The sequence below is a fragment of the Electrona antarctica genome (genome assembly GCF_951216825.1).
Source record: "Electrona antarctica genome assembly, chromosome: 20".
Taxonomy (NCBI): domain Eukaryota; kingdom Metazoa; phylum Chordata; class Actinopteri; order Myctophiformes; family Myctophidae; genus Electrona; species Electrona antarctica.
This window is the reverse complement of record NC_136801.1, coordinates 30,151,494-30,166,232: the sequence shown is the minus strand read 5'-3', so window position 1 is coordinate 30,166,232 and position 14,739 is coordinate 30,151,494. Positions and strand designations below refer to the sequence as shown.

The 14,739-nt window shown below is 41.6% G+C and overlaps 1 long non-coding RNA gene across 1 annotated transcript in view; it reads right to left on the bottom strand.

Annotated features, from left to right (window-relative positions):
• Positions 1 to 1,113: 1,113 nt before the first annotated feature.
• The window catches only part of LOC306913378, a 131,612-nt gene continuing 117,986 nt past the window's right edge, over positions 1,114 to 14,739 (bottom strand). Inside the window, exons 4-5 of the long non-coding RNA XR_013788527.1 lie at positions 8,083 to 8,163; positions 1,114 to 1,357 (exon numbers count right to left, since the gene is read on the bottom strand). This is a non-coding gene — a long non-coding RNA (uncharacterized lncRNA). The remainder of the gene's footprint in view (positions 1,358 to 8,082; positions 8,164 to 14,739) is intronic.

The following is a 14,739-nucleotide window of genomic DNA, read 5'->3' as shown; positions in this document are numbered from 1 at the left end:
ATAATCACTCAGGTAACCAGTCAGAAACTATACATGATGTGAGCACAGTTGATTTGATCTCAACCATAGTTTGAGTCCTCTGTAGAACACGTTACCATCCGTCTCTAGTTTTAGAACCGTAGGCAAGGAGTTCCAAAGGTTTGCCCCCTTTACTGAGAAGGCAGACTGTCCGAATGAGTTGTTGGGAACAATACAGTTACTCCCAAACAAACTCCCACTGTACCTTCGACAGGCAGCCTCTGTAGACATTTTTAAAGCACAGCTCAAGACCCACTTCTACACTCTTGCTTTGAATTGATCTTTGAATTTTTTGTTATTCATGTCCTCACTGTATTGCATTACTGCTCTTGTTTTTTAATGTTTATGCCTTGCTTTTCTTTCTTTTTTTCTCTCCATTGCTCTGTAAAGCACTTTGAGCTGCATTTCATGTCATGAAAGGTGCTATACAAATAAAGTTTTATTATTATTATTATTATTATTATTACTGTGAACTGTCGGTTCAATAAAGTTGTCCTCCTTTTAACATTAAGTGTGCCCGGATCTCCTCTTTGTTCTATATCGATGTGTTATCCCGATTGATCCCAGGAGCACCTTTTTACTATTTTTACATTTTTATACCTGCACACCTCCTGAGCACCTGGTTGCTTCCTTGCCTCTATTATTACTACTTGTTGAGGCTCATCATAATCAGTAGTTACTCAATTAACAGTATACTGAGTCATGAGTGAAGCTGCTACAGTTAAGTGTCTTTATTGTCCAAATGAAAACGGAGACCCTGTAAGGTCTCCTGATGTGTAGAAGCAACTCTATATTACAAAACACTAGCGGATGTTTCAATTATGTCCATGTCACTGCTTGTATAAATAAAATCATACGAAGTCCCAGCAAAAAATAAATACATGAATAAATAAATGACACATAGGCTTGCGTGCGATCACAGACACACACACACTCGCAAGCGCGCACGCACGCACGCACGCACGCACGCACGCACGCACGCACGCACGCACGCACGCACGCACGCACGCACGCACGCACGCACGCACGCACGCACGCACGCACGCACGCACGCACGCACGCACGCACGCACGCACGCACGCACGCACACACACACACACACACACACACACACACACACACACACACACACACACACACACACGCACAGCTTGCAGATAGAGTGCCTCATCCCACTGTCTTCCAAAGACTAAACACTGAGGGCACTGAGTACACACATCAGTTGAAGGATGTTTCCCTTCATCACTGCCCAAATCGCACAGCTCCTCTCTTTCTTCTTTTTTCATCAAAAAGTCTCTCTTTGATATTTGATGTATGAGATGTCTTCTTGCACCAGGGCCTTTGAAAGGTGGAAAAAGCGAAGTATGTGTTTTTCAGGGTTTCACACCTCGCAGACGCAACCGATGTGCTTTTGTTTTAAGCCATTTAGACCCGAGTTAAAAACATTCACTTTGAAAGAATATATATTCAAAGATTTGCGCCACATTTTTACGATTTTACAAAAATAGCAGAGCTACAAGCTCGTAGCGCGCCACTCGGTGCCGCGCTATGAGCTTGTAGATCTGCTATTTTTCAATAGCTAAATTATAACATAATGTTTAAAACACCAAAACGGGTTCCCGTACAGAATGGGTTAAGCTCTCTCTACTTGGGCCAGATATCAAAAGAAAGAAGCATCGCAATCTCTACATTTACTTTCCTTTCCTGCATCTCGCAATCAGCTCCTACGGTTCAAGAGATATAGACCAAAAATAATGTCAGTTTTTTTTTTGATTGAGCAGCAGATAATTCTGAGAAAACCCTCAGTTTTCTAAATAATAATCTTTGTCAAATCTTTCATTTCATTGCACTGCAATAGAGGAATACGTTTTATTCTACGCACACACTCTCACACAGTTTTCTTATATAACAGCATATTCTTAAGAAAAATACTGGTTAATTGGCGCAACCCAGTTACACCACTTGACAATGTTGCCTCTACCTTCTACTATAGTCATTATACTCTTTGATGAAGAAAGTAACACTGCACATCAAGCATGAGTGTCAATATGGTCGATTTAACTCAAATCTTGTTTTTTGTTTGACTAATTGGTCTTGGTCATCCCCCTGTTTAAAAAGGGACAACAGTGTGTTTTCCATGTCAGCGTCAGTGAGAGAGGGGTCAAGAATTAACCATATTGTTGATAAGGACAACAAACGTTAGGATAACACACAAGTCTCACTCTATTGGTGTAATTAGATGTGGTCCTACTCTAATGTAAGGTGTTCACCATCATCACCTTTACCTGTTATAATGGCCACTTTGAAAGGGGTACTTTTCTCATCACAACCCTGCCGATTCTAGAGGCCTGCATGTCCACACCAATGCAACCAAACCGTTTTAGAGACCGTTTGCAGCGGTGTGGACTGACCAGTTGCAGACTCTGGTACTGCTGAGAATAATGGCAGCGGTGGCCGAACGGATTGCGGAGCGGTCTTGATACCGGAAGGTCGCCAGTTCGAATCAGCGGTCCGACACGTTAAAATTACCACCGCTGAAGTGCCCTTGAACAAGGCATTGAACCACTACGATGAAATGTTCTATGAGCAGGGCCTGGCTGGAAACAAGTTCTTGAGCTTAGCCCAGATACCCTGGGTAAATATAGTAATCATTTCATTTCATTTCAATGGTTTCAAGTAGTTGCAAGGAGTTCAAGGAGTTCCTTTAGAGCCACTTTCCTTCGGTGCAAGATTCCATGAATTGCAGTTACACAACAGATAATCATAAGAAAAAGAAAATGTCCAATAACAAAACAACAATATCAAATATACATATGTTCTGTATGAAATAAAAATGAGGTTGAGCACTTCAGTCTCTTGTGCGAGTGAGAGACATCACTTAGCAACAGATATCAAATATGTATGACGTGTGTGTGAATGGAGTATATTCACAGTCATTATATTTTCAGTCGTACAGTAGTATACATAAAATGATATAGGCCACTGTGCCGGTCTGCGCTGCCAAGACTGACATGGTCACAGGGGTCAGTGCCTGTTCAGCAGCCCGATGGCCTGGTTGTGGAACCGCTCCCTTAGTCGTTTCATTCAATTTTTTAAAACTCTGTTATTGATCGCCTGCATGACGGCAGCAGCATGCATGGGCAGTTTGAGGCTGGACTGCAGGGCTAAAAAATAGTAGCTACTGTACCAAGTGTAGAATTGACTGATCTTGGCATTTTGAATTCTGACCGTGATACTGACCATGGTACTATGATACTGACCATGGTACTACGATACTGACCATGGTACTATGATAATGTCATGATACTGACCATGGTACTATGATACTGTCATGATACTGACCATGGTACTATGATACTGACCATGGTACTATGATAATGTCATGATACTGACCATGGTACTATGATACTGACCATGGTACTATGATAATGTCATGATACTGACCATGGTACTATGATACTGACCATGGTACTATGATAATGTCATGATACTGACCATGGTACTATGATACTGTCATGATACTGACCATGGTACTATGATACTGACCATGGTACTATGATAATGTCATGATACTGACCATGGTACTATGATATTGACCATGGTACTATGATACTGACCAAGGTACTATGATAATGTCATGATACTGACCATGGTACTATGATACTGACCATGGTACTATGATACTGTCATGATACTGACCATGGTACTATGATACTGACCATGGTACTATGATAATGTCATGATACTGACCATGGTAATATGATAATGTCATGATACTGACCATGGTACTATGATACTGGCCATGATACTGTCATGATACTGACCATGGTACTATGATACTGACCATGGTACTATGATACTGACCATGGTACTATGATAATGTCATGATACTGACCATGGTACTATGATACTGGCCATGATACTGTCATGATACTGACCATGGTACTATGATACTGACCATGGTACTATGATAATGTCATGATACTGACCATGGTACTATGATACTGTCATGATACTGACCATGGTACTATGATACTGACCATGGTACTATGATAATGTCATGATACTGACCATGGTACTATGATACTGTCATGATACTGACCATGGTACTGATTAGGATACTGACCATGGTACTGATTAGGATACTGACCATGGTACTATGATACTGGCCATGAAACTGTCATGATACTGACCATGGTACTATGATACTGTCATGATACTGACCATGGTATACTGTCATGATACTGACCATGGTACTGTCATGATACTGACCATGGTATACTGTCATGATACTGACCATGGTATACTGTCATGATACTGGCCATGAAACTGTCATGATACTGGCCATGAAACTGTCATGATACTGACCATGGTACTATGATACTGTCATGATACTGACCATGGTATACTGTCATGATACTGACCATGGTACTGTCATGATACTGACCATGGTATACTGTCATGATACTGACCATGGTACTGTCATGATACTGACATGATACTGACCATGGTACTGTCTTGATACTGACCATGGTATTATGATACTGACCATGGTACTGTCATGATACTGACCATGGTACTGTCATGATACTGACCATGGTACTGTCATGATACTGACCATGATACTGTCATGATACTGACCATGATACTGTCATGATACTGACCATGATACTGTCATGATACTGACCATGGTATACTGTCATGATACTGACCATGATACTGTCATGATACTGACCATGATACTGTCATGATACTGACCATGATACTGTCATGATACTGTCATGATACTGACCATGGTATTATGATACTGTCATGATACTGACCGTGATACTGATTATGATACTGACCATGGTACTGACTATATGATACTGACCATGATTATGTCATGATACTGACCATGTTACTATGATACTGTTCATGATACCGCCATGACCGTGAGTAAGAGTGTGTGTATTCCTGTATCATCTGCACAGAGAGATCTCTACATAGAAATTGATTTATTGGAGATTCTGACTTTCAATTGTACTGTACATATACATTTTGTTTTGATCGTATTTTTCCACCTCTTGCTTTGGCAATGTGAACGTATGCTTTCTTATGCCAATAAAGCCCAGTTTGAATTGAATTGAATTGATTTGAAGAGCCAAACGTGTAGGCCGGTTATAACACTAAGTTATATAAATAATTATTTTTCATTCACCATGAGGCAGCACAGAAAGCATCGGAAAAGTTCTAGTCTGTTTCAGCATCAAATCAATTAATTCATCAACAGCGTTAACAATCTACTCTCTAATGTGACATTATTTCCCCACACGGAAGCTCTCTCACAGAGCTGATACAGTTCAAGGCAGCTTTGAGCTTTCCTATGCAAAGTATACAACGTAGACTAAACTGGTTTCAATAATAGGCTGCCCACAGACAGCTGGGCTGCTGAAAGGATCCAGTGAATGGAACGCACTCTCTCTATCTTCTACATAAACCCATACATGTACTGCAAACACACACACGTGCACGTACGCTCGCTCGCTCGCTCACTCACTCACTCACTCACTCACTCACTCACTCACTCACTCACTCACTCTCTCTCTTTCTCTCTCTCTCTCTCTCTCTCACACACACACACACACACACCGAGGTCAACAAATATCTTCTACACTTACAACACACAATGCAGTTTCTTATCATACACATTGAACACCTTTTGACCTGAGGAGTGCTTTGTCCATATCGCTCACACACAGCATGACGAGGCCTGCATTGTTCGAAACAGATGAATAGAGCTGTCCTGTCCATCTGTGTTATTAGCAGAAATAGCTTAGCTAAGTGGTTTTCAAACCTGTTCATATCAAGGCCCATTATTTATTGGGTAGCCACGGACCACAAATTTTGATGAGATTTAGCTTCTCAGACCCAAAAAGTTTAATATTTTGTTGTCGTTGGACGTGGTGGTCAGTACTGGGAAGAACACATTTTTTACCATAGAAACTCAACGAACAATGGCGCTGCACACTCTGCGAAGACACGGCTCCTATACAGCAATCATCTTCGACTCTCTGGATGTAAAGTCCTTTACGATGTATGTGTTTAGTTCACACTCAATAGCAATTATTGCCAGTTCATATTGAGCCTCTCCTGGCTCATTGTGGACTGTGGAGCACAAATACCCACAGAGTAACTTGTTTCTTATTTTTGATATGGCATTTAGTGTAGAGTGGAAGAAACGAGGGGGCCTTTAGCATAGATGTTCCCAGTTTCCTGACTCCATCAACAAAGTATATAAGGTTTAAGGTTTAAGTAAGCTAATAGTGAGTATAGGAAACACACCAGCAGGCCAATCTCTCTCCGCTCTGTGCAGTGGGCCGGTCAGCCAAGGACGAAAACCAAAAGAGAACATGCACAGACTTCTACCGGCCCACCGGGGATGCTCCCGGTTCTCCCGATGGTCAATCCATCACCGGTTCTACTGTTGCTACATCTGGGCTGGACACAGTGTCACCCAGGGATTTGAGCGGCCTAAATAACTCACTACCAAATCCAATCACTCTTTATAACTGTTTCATTATGATAAATGACACAGACAGATTCCACTGAAGGCATGGCTAAGAAATAGACAAATAAATGCTGTATGTGGCCTGGGCCGTGGCTCAGCGGTCCAGGCACCTTGGCTGGTAATCCAGTCTGGCAATGTGCTGCAGGTTCGACTCCCGATCCCGACGGCCTTTACTGCATGTCACCCCCCATCTCTCTCCCCATTCCCTTAGCCTACTGTCAAACTGTCACTGTTTGCCTTTAATGACATGCCAGTGTCATTAGAGGTGTTTAAAATCAATTTCAGAATTTGTCTCTGAATAGAGGGTATGCGTGTGACATCATCATCATACCCGGAAGTCCCACACTGAGTGGCAAAAAACGACTTTCTGGCCTTGACAACCCATACATCCAAACAGAAAAGAAAAATCTGATTGCATTAAACAACGTTACACTTACTTTGCCACTCACTTTATGCACTCACTCTATTGGGAAATGAGTGTTCAAAATAGGCTACTGTTAAAAAATAAATGAACAACATTTTGTATAGTTGTATTATTGCAACAACACAATCCCAAGGCACACCTGCACACCACACACCGACCTAGATTGTTCAAGCTCTCGTGGCCACAAGTGGTTCTGTTTCATGACATCATGCACTGTTCAGAGATTCTCAAACGTATTCAATTCGCTGACTTCCTTTATAGCCAAATACCGCCAATTGTGTTTCCTAACGCAGTACTTGAGTAGTCCTTTCAGATAGATAGATACTTTATTTGTCCTTTCGAAAATTTGTTTTGTGCACAGCAGTCATCAGGATATACATAAAACATATGGAAACAAACAGATCACACAGTACATAGAACATAAAGAAACAATGCCAAAAGAAGGCCACCAGTCATAGTTCCAAGAGGCATCACATCACACTTTATGCACAGAACTGAGACGGGCCTGCTTGTTCATAAGTCCTATACTTATGGGAACAAACGACATACACTTCACTACATAAATCTTCTCACTCTTAAGCCTAATTCATGCTCCGTCACTCGTCGGTGTCACGCAACAAATACAGCAGACCTACGAGCCTTTGTACAACTTTCACTTTGACTATTATTTTAAAGTAACACTACTATTACTTTAGGACAGCTTTTGGCTACTCATACTCTACCCTCGTCTGTACAGACAAACCCTGAGACAGCTCGGTGCCGGGTCATTAGTCAGAAGGTTCATTGTTCCGAAATTACTATCCCTATCTCTAACCCTATAACCTAAACATAACCGCAAGCACGGGAGCAGTGCATGTTCGCCAACCTTAATGCATGTTCGGACTAACGGGACTTCTGATCTATGGGCCGTTCCCGACAGCTCGGCCTTTGAAAACACTGTAAAATAAAAAAATAAAGAATGTGATGACAAATTATATGTACGTCATCAACATCACTTGGGACAAACCGATGGCCAGATTTGGTTCAGTACTGTTAGTTTAACTCTGCCTGCATGCGGTGAGGATGTTAGTGTACATACCCATTGGCTTACCTCTGTGTGCAAACTGCACCGCCACTGGAAACGCTCCCATTCATCCATCTTTTCACACAACATCATCACGGAGAATGCGACCTGCAGAAAAAAAAAATATATAGATCACAATGTCCATAATGTGCCACCTTATGTGTATTAATCAACTCTATTGACCCTGCGTTTCCCTCCGCGCGCCACTCCCATTGTTTGTTTACCATTAGGGGGGCGAGAGTGTCTCCCTGGCTGTTCAATAGCACCACCTCCATTTGCATTTAAACAATGAAACTATCAGCTAGGTAACAAGAGCGGGCGACAGCAGCTCAATACCGCTATGAGAGGTCTCCGATAATCAGCGGTGTCGGAGGCATGCCGGCACCCCGGCAAATCCAAGCGGAGGTATTGACAGACGCCCGGTTCATTTCAATCAGAGCATATCAGGCTGGCAGGGAAATCAGCTCCGAATGGACTCCCAATGATCCTTGATGAAGACGTCAGTATAGGAGAAAGGGCGGGAGAGGACGGACAGAGGGACGGGATGGAGCAGTGAGGGGTTCCCATCTTTTTTTCCCTCTCCTTCTTACATCTGACAAAAACGGAGACCCCCACTCACACACACCTACAACGCATCTCATCTGCAACAGGTTGTCAATTTGTAGGCAAATTGAAAATTTCGACTGATAGACTGGCAGTGGATGAATGCAAGTTATGAATTTGTGCAAGCGGTTTAAAAGTTTGGACTGCCTCCAAACAGAAAAGGCCTCACACCCCCTCTGTGACCTTTGGCGACCCCCAAGAGGATTCTAAAATGTTTTTTCAAAATAGTAAAAAAGGCAATGAAGTTTATGGATAAGACAAAAACAGGGCCCATAGTCTTGCTCGCGTGGTACACACACGCACATGTACACATATAAAAACACACACACACACACACACACACACACACACACACACACACACACACACACACACACACACACACACACACACACACACACACACACACACACACACACACACACACACACACACACACACACACACACACACACACACACACACACACACACTTGAAACCCCAGAGGCGTAGGAGCTGCCTGCCAACACATCATTTACATAATCAGTCCTTGTTAGATGCTGGGATTCCTTGTTTTGGTAAAATATGCTTAACCTTTTCACCCAAGCGCACACGCACATGCACATGCACACACACGCACATGCACACACACGCACGCGCGCACACACACACACACACACACACACACACACACACACACACACACACACACACACACACACGCACACACGCACAGTCGCACACACACACACACACATCGCTGAGCATCCCCGGCCACTTAGTGCTGTGCTTGGGTCATATTAAGGTCGGTAGTAAATTGGCTGAGGGCGTCAGGCCTCACAGCCCCACGTTTCTACAGGCAAATTAATTAGTGGTCCATGCAGCGCTGTGGAGTCAACACATTACCGATCCTTGGCACGGCACTCAGCTTGCAAAATTGTGTCTAAATATCATTAAATGTGGTATTACTACTCATTTCTCTGCCCAGGGCTTGGGGGGGGGGGGGTCAGTAACAGCAGACAGGACCCAGTATGGATTCACATCTTGTGCCCTAAAGGCACAAGATGTGAAGACCAACACTCTTGTTTGTATGTTTCACATGTTGCTTGATATAGACCAGAGGCCACCCTTTTTTGACTTGGAAGCTACTTTCAAAATGACCAGCTCAACAAGATCTGCCCACCTGGAAATAGTTTAAATGACCAGCTCAACAAGATCTACCCACCTGGAAATAGTTTAAATGACCAGCTCAACAAGATCTACCCACCTGAAAATAGTTTAAATGACCAGCTCAACAAGATCTACCCACCTGGAAATAGTTTAAATGACCAGCTCAACAAGATCTACCCACCTGGAAATAGTTTAAATGACCAGCTCAACAAGATCTACCCACCTGGAAATAGTTTAAATGACCAGCTCAACAAGATCTACCCACCTGAAAATAGTTTAAATGACCAGCTCAACAAGATCTACCCACCTGGAAATAGTTTAAATGACCAGCTCAACAAGATCTACCCACCTGGAAATAGTTTAAATGACCAGCTCAACAAGATCTACCCACCTGAAAATAGTTTAAATGACCAGCTCAACAAGATCTACCCACCTGAAAATAGTTTAAATGACCAGCTCAACAAGATCTACCCACCTGAAAATAGTTTAAATGACGAGCTCAACAAGATCTACCCACCTGAAAATAGTTTAAATGACCAGCTCAACAAGATCTACCCACCTGAAAATAGTTTAAATGACCAGCTCAACAAGATCTACCCACCTGAAAATAGTTTAAATGACCAGCTCAACAAGATCTACCCACCTGAAAATAGTTTAAATGACCAGCTCAACAAGATCTACCCACCTGAAAATAGTTTAAATGACGAGCTCAACAAGATCTACCCACCTGAAAATAGTTTAAATGACCAGCTCAACAAGATCTACCCACCTGAAAATAGTTTAAATGACCAGCTCAACAAGATCTACCCACCTGAAAATAGTTTAAATGACCAGCTCAACAAGATCTACCCACCTGAAAATAGTTTAAATGACGAGCTCAACAAGATCTACCCACCTGAAAATAGTTTAAATGACCAGCTCAACAAGATCTACCCACCTGAAAATAGTTTAAATGACCAGCTCAACAAGATCTACCCACCTGAAAATAGTTTAAATGACCAGCTCAACAAGATCTACCCACCTGAAAATAGTTTAAATGACCAGCTCAACAAGATCTACCCACCTGAAAATAGTTTAAATGACCAGCTCAACAAGATCTACCCACTTGAAAATAGTTTAAATGACCAGCTCAACAAGATCTACCCATTTGAAAATAGTTTAAATGACCAGCTCAACAAGATCTACCCACCTGAAGATAGTTGAAATGACCAGCTCAACAAGATCTACCCACCTGAAGATAGTTGAAATGACCAGCTCAACAAGATCTACCCACCTGAAAATAGTTTAAATGACCAGCTCAACAAGATCTACCCACCTGAAGATAGTTGAAATGACCAGCTCAACAAGATCTACCCACCTGAAAATAGTTTAAATGACCAGCTCAACAAGATCTACCCACCTGAAAATAGTTTAAATGACCAGCTCAACAAGATCTACCCACCTGAAAATAGTTGAAATGACCAGCTCAACAAGATCTACCCACCTGAAAATAGTTGAAATGACCAGCTCAACAAGATCTACCCACCTGAAAATAGTTTAAATATGTACCTGAGGGTGCGCTGGCATTACATACAGTATAAGACAAATGCACTTGGAATTTGAAATAGAGGGGGAGAAATGGAATAGGTAGGGTTTTTTGTATTTAATTTATAATGCTACCGATGTTTGTGCACAGCAACACTGAAAACAAAATGTTGCATTGTGGATTTGAGCTGACGGGCACTTTTTGATGTCAATCAATCAAGTCACCTTTAATTCAAGTGGCAGGTGCCAAGAATTGTGTTTTATATATTCAATTGAAATATTCTTTAGGGGCATGATGTCATGTGATCTACCTGCACAGCCTTTGTGATCTACTGGTAGATCACGATCTACCTTTTGGGCACCCCTGATCTAGGATAACCACTTAAACCCTCTATACTTATAGTGAAACGGACAAGGGTTTGCAACTGTACTTGGTATCCTTGTTTCACTACACGCCATCTCTAAGCCAAATGTCTTCTACATCCTGACAGTTTTTCTGAAAAAGCTATGTTTCTATGTCAGTCGTTCTTCGGTTTTTCAAAAATAGCAGACCTACAAGCTCGTAGCGCGCCACTCGGTGGCGCGCTATGAGCTTGTAGATCTGCTATTTTTCAATAGCTAAAGCATAACATAATGCTATCACCAAAAGGGGTTGATGGATAATTTTGAGTTATTAGATCTGTAGATCTGTTATTTTTGGTGGATGGTAGTTTCCATGTTCTCAATAACTATGTATTTTTCATGCCCTGTATCCCACTGAGTTTACATATCATTTCTGCCCCAGCGTAAAACAGATAGTATTAAATCTCACTCTCCCCCAGTCAGCGAGTAAGATAAAAGATTGTTTTCTCCTGTTGGACGTCTTGCATTATCTGCCCCTCTGGTGAAAAACATGTTATTCGGCCTTGGTACGGTGCTAGAGCAGACAAATTGTCTCCTACTAACTAGTCAGTAACCAGTTATAAACTACATCTACATTTAAAAGAACTACGATTCCCTTTGATCACACTTTCTGGATTCCCGGAAGTGTGATTTGCCACGTCAGTTGTACTGTCCCAAGTGAACCTCCCGGCAATAGGTGTCGCCATAATTCACTTTTGGGTTACCCTCTGAACTCAAATACATTACTTCCCCATGTCCAAAGGATGTTATGACTTATGTAGTATAAAATGTTGTCACTGATGATGTGTCAGTGAGAGATCGTTTTAACGCTGTACGGACCTGCCATTTCTCTCCCGATGTGATTGGTAATATATATCAAATGGAAAATCCCCATAGCTCTGGTGTGGACTTCTTTCTTCCGTGTCTGGTGTCAAACTCATTCTAAGGTATTCTGGTATACTCTGATACTTCTACTCTGCCTATTCTTTCCTTTTGGTATTATAGTTTTCCTCTAAAGTATTTATCCTTAAAAGGTATTACTATAGAGTTACAGTTGAACATTATAACAGTAAAGATAAAGTTAATATTCACTTGTTTAAAAGGTTTACAGTCCTTAATTCTGACTTCTTGAGTATTTGTACTCTATTACATTCTTACAAATTCTCCTCCACGGTACTCCTCCAGAGTCCAGATGATTGATTGGTCTTCAATCCTTCCCTTATCCTAAATTTATATGCATCAGGGGTTCCCACCCAAAATGGGTTAATGTCACAAATTAACTAAACATTCATTTACAAATTTGATAGTTACAATGTTTACATCAATTATACAACTTGTATCTGTGCTTAATTCCTTGCCTCGTTATAAATGTGTTAAATTGATGTTGCAGTATTTGCTATTTATTTTCAATTGATGTTCATTGATTTACAGTATTGGATACAGTGTATACAGTAGTTCATTTTTATTTTACTCTTTTATTACCTTTTGCTACAACTCAACTTCAACAAATTTCCAAAAAGTGCTTTATAAATTGTAGCTATCGAGGCATAAGTCTCGTATCTCCATATTTCAACCTGTACCACCTGTTTCTCCTTCATACAGTGGGGAACAAAAGAGGCAGCCGTGCACTCCAAACAAATTAAAAGGTAAGAGGATTAGCACAGTCTGTACAAGCAGCACTGACGTGGAACAGCTGATGATGATTTCTGCTCTCATGTTGCCGCTGTCGGGAATTAAACCTTGTATCTCCATTCTCCACATTTTGTTTTGACATTTTTACTTTGTTCTTGTAAATTAATGCCCTACTTTGTCGTACAAGAGCGACACGTTGTGAGCTTGTACATCGGCTAGTTTGATGAAATGGTAAATGGTGCATTTATATATAGTGCCTTTATCCAAGGCGCTTTACATAGATTGTGCATTGCATTCACCCATTCATACACCGATGGCAGCGGAAACCATGAAAGGCCCCAACCAACACATCAGGAGCAATTCAGGGTTCAGTGTCTTGCTCAAGGACACTTCGACACTAACTCTGGGGGAACCTGCGTTCGAACTGGCAACCTTGCGGTGTTTGAAAGTCGGTGGGTTTTTATAAATATTGAACCAATGTTAAAATGACTTTTTTTCTCCTATCGATTATTCATCTCATCTCATGAAGCCATGAATTCATGGATTTTTATTTTTTTCATTTTGTTGATCAATTGACTCCGCCGGTCACCAAATTATTAGCAAAAAAACCTAAAAACTATCCATTTAAAGGTTTCATGAAGTTAATTTTCATTTATTTTTCGTTTAGGTTTTATGACCTAAATTATACCCAAACAACCTGAACTTTGAACATTCAGTGAATTTTCTGTGGTCTGGGATTTTCCCCTCGTCTGTGAAGCCTTTTGAGCTGCAATGAAAACAGGCAAAACAGTGAAAACAGTGACATCTGCTGGCAAACCCCATTGTCATAATGGGATTTGCAGGCTGTGACATCACACTCCACAGGACAATCAGAGCACATGTTTGAGCCAGAAAACCCCAGACCACAGAAAATCTACTGAATGTTAAAAGTTCAGGTATTTTTTGGGGTGCAAACGAGCTCAGAAAAAATAATAAGAAGAAGAAATGAAAATGTCACAATACCTTTAAGTACTAAGAAGAGCTTAAAACCTAACTACATTGGAACACAGGTTTGTTTTTTTCCATTTAGATGAAAAGTGACAGTTTTGGACGTACAAGGTTTCTGCCCGACGATACCATGTCAGGTCCACATCCTGCTGACTCACCACCACCAGAGACAGCCAGCAGACAGTCAGCATAGTGACTCACACACACACACACACACACACACACACACACACACACACACACACACACACACACACACACACACACACACACACACACACACACACACACACACACACACAATGACGCTGAGTGCTGAATCATCAACAGGAAAAAAAACTTGCCGTCCTGTGCGCCTCCATCATCAGTCAGGCCGGGCTTCGGGCCGTGACGGCAGCATGAGAGAC